The following is an 8,712-nucleotide window of genomic DNA, read 5'->3' as shown; positions in this document are numbered from 1 at the left end:
GAGCCGCGAGGTTCGTGCAGAATCGAAGTACTGTAACTTCGCTCATCTCTAGTTGTCATGAGCCAGGGTCATTATATGTAAGTATGAATGATGTAATGTCATCATCAACAAATGCAAAGTTACCAGATCTTTGGACTAACGGCATATACAGTCTGATCACAGTGCTTTCTGCTGCCACCTCTATCCGTGCCAGGAACTGTCCAGAGTAGGAGCAAAATACCATAGCGAACCTCTCCTGCTCTGGACAGTTCCTGACACAGACAGAGGTGGCAGCAGAGAGCACTGTGGTCAGACTGAAAAGAACTACACAACTTCATGTGGAGCATACAGTGGCTGATAAGTACTGGAAGAATTAAGATTTTTATACAAAAGTAGTTTACAAATCTTTTACATTTTCTGTCACCAGTTGACTTTAACCCCCTAAAGAAGAAGGGTGTACATGCACGCCCTGCGCCCGCTCCCCTTCTATGACGCGGGTTCAGGAGCATCATAGTGGGGTGGTCCTGATGGCTGAACCGTTTCTAATGCCGGACATCACCGATCGCTGTGATGCCCAGCATTAACCCCTTAAACACCACAATCAAAGTTAATCACAGTGTCTAAAGATTAAGAAACATTCCAGGCAGCTCCGGGGAAAATCGCGATGTCCCAATCAGCTGAGAAGACTGCGGGAGGGCCCTTATCTACCTCCTCGATGTCCGATCGGTTCTCCAAGGCTTAAGCCAGCCATGGCAGGCTGAAGTAATGGAGCTCCAATAACACTGATCAATGCTATGCTATGGCATAGCATTGTTCAGTGTATGCAATCTAATGATTGCATGTTATAGTTCCCTATGGGGATTAAAAATAGTTTAAAAAAAAATAAAAAATAAAATAAAAAAATCTTAACAAATGTGACTTAAAGGGGTACTCCGGTGGAAATATATATTTATCATTTTTTTTTCAAATCAATTGGTGCCAGAAAGTTAAACAGATTTACAGACCCTTCCAGTCCTTATCAGCTGCTGTATACTACAGAGGAAGTTGAGTTGCTCTTTTCTGTCTGACCACAGTGCTCTCTGCTGACACTCTTTTTATTATAAAAATACAAAACTTATCCAATACAACAAAAAACAAGCTTAACCAGCTATAATATAAATCAAAAACAAAACCCTGCCTAACCGGCCAGCCCAGCTTTACAAAGCAAAAAGAAAAACAAACAAACAAAAACACACTGACACACATACCAAAAATGAACATAAAAACAGCACAACTTGGCTTAAACATAAACATAAAATTAGCACTACCTGGCTGTAACTCAAACCATCCATACTCGGGGGGGGTAAAAAATAAAAAATAAATAAATAAATAAATAATAATTATAAAAATAAATAAATAAATAAATAAAAATAAACAGCACAACTTGGCTTAAACATAAACATAAAATTAGCCCTACCCGGCTGTGACTCAAAACCATCCATATTCGGGAAACAAAACAAAAGGGGAAAATAAATAAATAAAAAATATAAAAATTAAAAATATAAATAAATAAACAAAAACACATAACACAACAACTGGTCCGACTGCCATAACTATAATATGAGACAATATAAAACGATGTAGATACAAAACCAAATAGATACAAAATCACTAATAGAAATTAATAAATTATAGTATATAAACATAAATATATGCACCCTATTTACAGAAACCTACAAAAAAAAAAAAAAAAAATACAGGAAATCCCTACACTAGAACTGTGCCCTCACCCACACCACCCCTCCTGCACATGGGTCAGAGTCCATACCTGTTACGCCGAGCGCTCCGGGTCCCCGCTCCTCCCCGGAGCGCTCGCTACACTCTCGCTACTGCAGCGCTCCGGTCAGATCCACTGACCCGGTGCGCTGCGATACCGCCTCCAGCCGGGATGCGATTCGCGATGCGGGTGGCGCCCGCTCGCGATGCGCACCCCGGCTCCCGTACCTGACTCGCTCTCCGTCGGTCCTGTCCCGGCACGCGCGGCCCCGCTCCCTAGGGCGCGCGCGCCGGGTCTCTGCGATTTAAAGGGCCACTGCGCCGCTGATTGGCGCAGTGGTTCTAATTAGTGTGTTCACCTGTGCACTCCCTATTTATACCTCACTTCCCCTGCACTCCCTCGCCGGATCTTGTTGCCATTGTGCCAGTGAAAGCGTTTCCTTGTGTGTTCCTAGCCTGTGTTCCAGACCTCCTGCCGTTGCCCCTGACTACGATCCTTGCTGCCTGCCCCGACCTTCTGCTACGTCCGACCTTGCTTCTGTCTACTCCCTTGTACCGCGCCTATCTTCAGCAGTCAGAGAGGTTGAGCCGTTGCTAGTGGATACGACCTGGTCACTACCGCCACAGCAAGACCATCCCGCTTTGCGGCGGGCTCTGGTGAAAACCAGTAGTGACTTAGAACCGGTCCACTAGCACGGTCCACGCCAATCCCTCTCTGGCACAGAGGATCCACCTCCTGCCAGCCGGCATCGTGACAGTAGATCCGGCCATGGATCCCGCTGAAGTTCCTCTGCCAGTTGTCGCCGACCTCACCACGGTGGTCGCCCAGCAGTCACAACAGATAGCGCAACAAGGCCACCAGCTGTCTCAACTGACCGTGATGCTACAGCAGCTACTACCACAGCTTCAGCAATCATCTCCTCTGCCAGCTCCTGCACCTCCTCCGCAGCGAGTGGCCGCTCCAGGCCTACGACTATCCTTGCCGGATAAATTTGATGGGGACTCTAAATTTGCCGTGACTCTGTGGTTCCCCCTGTAACCAGTCTCCCTAAGGCCTATATGGACTTTGCGGATGTTTTTTGCAAAAAACAAGCTGAGACTCTACCTCCTCACAGGCCTTATGACTGTCCTATTGACCTCCTCCCGGGCACTACTCCACCCCGGGGCAGAATTTATCCTCTCTCTGCCCCAGAGACTCTTGCTATGTCTGAGTATATCCAGGAAAATTTAAAAAAGGGCTTTATCCGCAAATCCTCCTCTCCTGCCGGAGCCGGATTTTTCTTTGTGTCCAAAAAAGATGGCTCCCTACGTCCTTGCATTGACTACCGCGGTCTTAATAAAATCACGGTAAAGAACCGCTACCCCCTACCTCTCATCTCTGAACTCTTTGATCGCCTCCAAGGTGCCCACATCTTTACCAAACTGGACTTAAGAGGTGCTTATAATCTCATCCGCATCAGAGAGGGGGATGAATGGAAAACGGCATTTAACACTAGAGATGGACACTTTGAGTATCTGGTCATGCCCTTTGGCCTGTGCAACGCCCCTGCCGTCTTCCAAGACTTTGTTAATGAAATTTTTCGTGACCTCTTATACTCCTGTGTTGTTGTATATCTGGACGATATCCTGATTTTTTCTGCCAATCTAGAAGAACACCGCCAGCATGTCCGTATGGTTCTTCAGAGACTTCGTGACAATCAACTTTATGCCAAGATGGAGAAATGTCTGTTTGAATGCCAATCTCTTCCTTTCCTAGGATACTTGGTCTCTGGCCAGGGACTACAAATGGATCCAGACAAACTCTCTGCCGTCTTAGATTGGCCACGCCCCTCCGGACTCCGTGCTATCCAACGTTTTTTGGGGTTCGCCAATTATTACAGACAATTTATTCCACATTTTTCTACCATTGTGGCTCCTATCGTGGCTTTAACCAAAAAGAATGCCAATCCTAAGTCATGGCCTCCTCAAGCGGAAGACGCCTTTAAACAGCTCAAGTCTGCCTTTTCTTCGGCTCCCGTGCTCTCCAGACCTGACCCATCTAAACCCTTCCTATTGGAGGTTGATGCCTCCTCAGTGGGAGCTGGAGCGGTCCTTCTACAAAAAAATTCTTCCGGGCATGCTGTTACTTGTGGTTTTTTTTCTAGGACCTTCTCTCCGGCGGAGAGGAACTACTCCATCGGGTATCGAGAGCTTCTAGCCATTAAATTAGCACTTGAGGAATGGAGGCATCTGCTGGAGGGATCAAGATTTCCAGTTATTATTTACACCGATCACAAGAACCTCTCCTATCTCCAGTCTGCCCAACGGCTGAATCCTCGCCAGGCCAGGTGGTCTCTGTTCTTTGCCCGATTTAATTTTGAAATTCACTTTCGGCCTGCCGATAAGAACATTAGGGCCGATGCTCTCTCTCGTTCCTCGGATGCCTCGGAAGTAGAGCTCTCTCCGCAACACATCATTCCTCCTGACTGCCTGATCTCCACTTCTCCAGCCTCCATCAGGCAAACTCCTCCAGGGAAGACCTTCGTCTCTCCACGCCAACGCCTCGGAATCCTCAAATGGGGTCACTCCTCCCATCTCGCAGGTCATGCAGGCATCAAGAAATCCGTGCAACTCATCTCTCGTTTCTATTGGTGGCCGTCTCTGGAGACGGATGTCGTGGATTTTGTGCGAGCCTGCACTGTCTGTGCCCGGGATAAGACTCCTCGCCAGAAGCCCGCTGGTCTTCTTCATCCTCTGCCTGTCCCCGAACAGCCTTGGTCTCTGATTGGTATGGACTTTATTACAGACTTACCCCCATCCCGTGGCAACACTGTTGTTTGGGTGGTCGTTGATCGATTCTCCAAAATGGCACATTTCATCCCTCTTCCTGGTCTTCCTTCAGCGCCTCAGTTGGCAAAACAATTTTTTGTACACATTTTTCGTCTTCACGGGTTGCCCACGCAGATCGTCTCGGATAGAGGCGTCCAATTCGTGTCAAAATTCTGGAGGGCTCTCTGTAAACAACTCAAGATTAAATTAAACTTTTCTTCTGCATATCATCCTCAATCCAATGGGCAAGTAGAAAGAATTAACCAGGTCTTGGGTGATTATTTACGGCATTTTGTTTCCTCCCACCAGGATGACTGGGCAGATCTTCTACCATGGGCCGAATTCTCGTATAACTTCAGAATCTCTGAATCTTCCTCCAAATCCCCATTTTTCGTGGTGTACGGCCGTCACCCTCTTCCACCCCTCCCTACTCCCTTGCCCTCTGGTTTGCCCGCTGTGGATGAAATATCTCGTGATCTTTCCACCATATGGAAAGAGACCCAAAATTCTCTCTTACAGGCTTCATCACGCATGAAGAAGTTTGCTGATAAAAAAAGAAGAGCTCCCCCCATTTTTTCTCCTGGAGACAAGGTATGGCTCTCCGCTAAATATGTCCGCTTCCGTGTCCCTAGCTACAAATTGGGACCACGTTATCTTGGTCCTTTCAAAATTTTGTGCCAGATTAATCCTGTCTCTTACAAACTTCTTCTTCCTCCTTCTCTTCGTATTCCTAATGCCTTTCACGTTTCTCTTCTTAAACCACTCATCATCAACCGTTTCTCTCCCAAACTTGTTTCTCCCACTCCTGTTTCCGGCTCCTCGGACATCTTCTCCGTAAAGGAGATACTGGCCTCCAAGAAGGTCAGAGGGAAAACTTTTTTTTTAGTCGATTGGGAGGGTTGTGGTCCTGAAGAGAGATCCTGGGAACCTGAGGACAATATCCTAGACAAAAGTCTGCTCCTCAGGTTCTCAGGCTCTAAGAAGAGGGGGAGACCCAAGGGGGGGGTACTGTTACGCCGAGCGCTCCGGGTCCCCGCTCCTCCCCGGAGCACTCGCTACACTCTCGCTACTGCAGCGCTCCGGTCAGATCCACTGACCCGGTGCGCTGCGATACCGCCTCCAGCCGGGATGCGATTCGCGATGCGGGTGGCGCCCGCTCGCGATGCGCACCCCGGCTCCCGTACCTGACTCGCTCTCCGTCGGTCCTGTCCCGGCGCGCGCGGCCCCGCTCCCTAGGGCGCGCGCGCGCCGGGTCTCTGCGATTTAAAGGGCCACTGCGCCGCTGATTGGCGCAGTGGTTCTAATTAGTGTGTTCACCTGTGCACTCCCTATTTATACCTCACTTCCCCTGCACTCCCTCGCCGGATCTTGTTGCCATTGTGCCAGTGAAAGCGTTTCCTTGTGTGTTCCTAGCCTGTGTTCCAGACCTCCTGCCGTTGCCCCTGACTACGATCCTTGCTGCCTGCCCCGACCTTCTGCTACGTCCGACCTTGCTTCTGTCTACTCCCTTGTACCGCGCCTATCTTCAGCAGTCAGAGAGGTTGAGCCGTTGCTAGTGGATACGACCTGGTCACTACCGCCGCAGCAAGACCATCCCGCTTTGCGGCGGGCTCTGGTGAAAACCAGTAGTGACTTAGAACCGGTCCACTAGCACGGTCCACGCCAATCCCTCTCTGGCTCAGAGGATCCACCTCCTGCCAGCCGGCATCGTGACAATACCATTCCTCTACAGTTTACAAAGTTCTGTCCTTAACTGACCCATGTCAGGTCCCCCAAAAACACGAAAACACACCACCACCCACAAATACACCCTCCCCACCTAGCACTCCACCCAACCAACTTATACATACTAACTAACAGACACTGAACCACAACCCACTTTAGGCCCAAGTTTGGTCGAATGTAAGCCCTTCATGCCATATCAGCTTAAAACAAAACAAAAAAGCTAGCGTGCACATGCATTAGCCCACCACCAGAAAGAAGGATGGCAGACTTGATACACCAAAATAATTTTTAACTCTTTTCCTAACTCCCCCTACAATTCTCCCTAATTCTATCCCTCCATTAAAGCTAACCCTACTCTCACCCTATCTCTATCCCTATCACACTTCACCTATCCAAAATAAAGGTACTCTACCCAAAAGATCTAGTACCTAGGGCACATCAAAAGAAAACCCTCTCCACAGGAGAGAAGCCCTACTGGTACCAAGACTGCCATACTCCAAAGACCTGATCTTCCCGAGGTCACCGGTGATGTTCCTACAGACCTCCACCTCGGAGAGGATTTTCTGCTGGGTCGACACTAAACACCGTGCATTCCACGTGTAGTACCTAACCACTAAACTAACTAAGAATAAAGTGCCCCGATCTCGGCCACCCAGTGTCCTGAATGCCCCATAAGCCCACTCCGGATAGGTAAGGCCGGCAAGTTGACTCCAGCCGATGGAAGCGCCCACCCGGTTGTAAACCCCTATATTAAAGGGACAATGAAGCAGGAAATGGTCCATGCTTTCCAGCGTGTCCCCACACTCTTCTCGGGGACATCCCCGGTCATCAGAGTTCCTGCACTTCAGGTTGTCCCTTACATATAGCTTCCCCTGAAAGCAGCGCCAGGCCAAGTCCCAAAACTTCTGGGGGATCCTTTTCATGTTTAAAAGGTACAACCCCACCCTCAGATCCCGACCTGGGCAGTCCCTGAGTGCCAGAGGCTTCTGGAAGTGGGTCAACAGAACCCGTTTGTCAAGGAACTGCCTTGACTGGGTCCTGATCTCCCACACTCCCAGACCCCACCGATGTATCGCCTTCAGAGTCGGGGTAGCGTAAGCCGGAAGATATCCATGGGGCGTACGGAGGTCCTTCACTTGCCCTCCTGTCTCCCATTCCTGGAAGAAAGGCCGAAACCATTCCCTGCAGGAGAGTACCCACGGAGGAGCCCTCTCTGACCAGAGGTTTGAGATGTTAGCTTTTAAAAAGGTGTTTGTTAAGAACACCACAGGGTTTACCATAGATAAACCCCCTAGTCTCCTCGTGCGGTACATAACCTCCCTCTTGACTAGGTTCATCCTGTTCCCCCATAACAGTTGAAAAAACAGGCTGTAGATCCTAGTGTAGTAAGCCTCTGGCAAGATACATACGCTGCCCAGATAGATAAACAAGGGGAGCAGGTACGATTTGATCAGGTGTACCCTTTCCCTGAGGGTCAAAGACCAACCCTTCCACTGGTCCACCTTCTGAGTGGCATCCTGGAGCTTACCATCCCAGTTTTTGGTGGGATAATCATCCTGGCCAAATGTGATGCCTAAGACTTTTGCTGATTCTTGGGGCCCTGGAAGGGTGTCCGGGAGATCAAACGTGGGATCCCCCCCTCCCAGCCAGAGACTCTCACACTTATCCCGGTTGATCTTAGACCCGGATGCCTCCGAGTAGCGTTCCACCTCCGACATCACCACATCAACCCCCTCTCTCGAGGAGACGAAAATAGTGACATCGTCGGCGTACGCCACTACCCCCTGGATGGCCCCCGGCTCCGCCAAACTCATCCCGACTCCCACCAACGGTCCGCAACTCACCCTCCTAAGGAAGGGATCAATCGCGAACACATATAACAGCGGGCTCAAAGGACAACCCTGACGGACTCCAGACCCCACTCCAAAAGAGTGGCCAGACCACCCGTTCACCAGTGGGAAACTCTCTGCCCCTGCATACAAGATCTTAAGCCAATTAACAAAAGTACTCGGTAAGCCATATCTCAGGAGGACGGACCAGAGGTACTCGTGGTTCACCCGATCAAATGCTTTGGCCTGATCCAAGGACAGCAAGTACCCCTTTCAGAAACCCGCACTACTCCGCCCCACTGCCTCCCTGACACTAAGGACAGCACTTAAGGTGCTTCGGCCTGGAACAGTGCAGTGCTGGGCCTCCGAAAGGAGCCGGGGTGCAAACTTCACCAGCCGATTAAACAGTATCTTGGCCAGAAGCTTCCTGTCCGTATTGAGAACAGCTATGGGTCTCCAATTCTCAATACGGCTGGGATCTTTACCCTTTGAGAGAAGAATCAGGGCTGACCTCCTCATTGACTTTGGCAGAGTGCCCGAGGAGAGACACTCATTGAATACCTCAGTCAAGAGGGGAGCTAAAGACTCCTTAAAGGTCCTGTACCACTCAGATGTT

The sequence above is a fragment of the Hyla sarda genome, chromosome 2, assembly GCF_029499605.1.
Source record: "Hyla sarda isolate aHylSar1 chromosome 2, aHylSar1.hap1, whole genome shotgun sequence".
NCBI lineage: Eukaryota > Metazoa > Chordata > Amphibia > Anura > Hylidae > Hyla > Hyla sarda.
The sequence above is the reverse complement of the archived record's forward strand: the minus strand, read 5'-3'. Positions refer to the sequence as shown.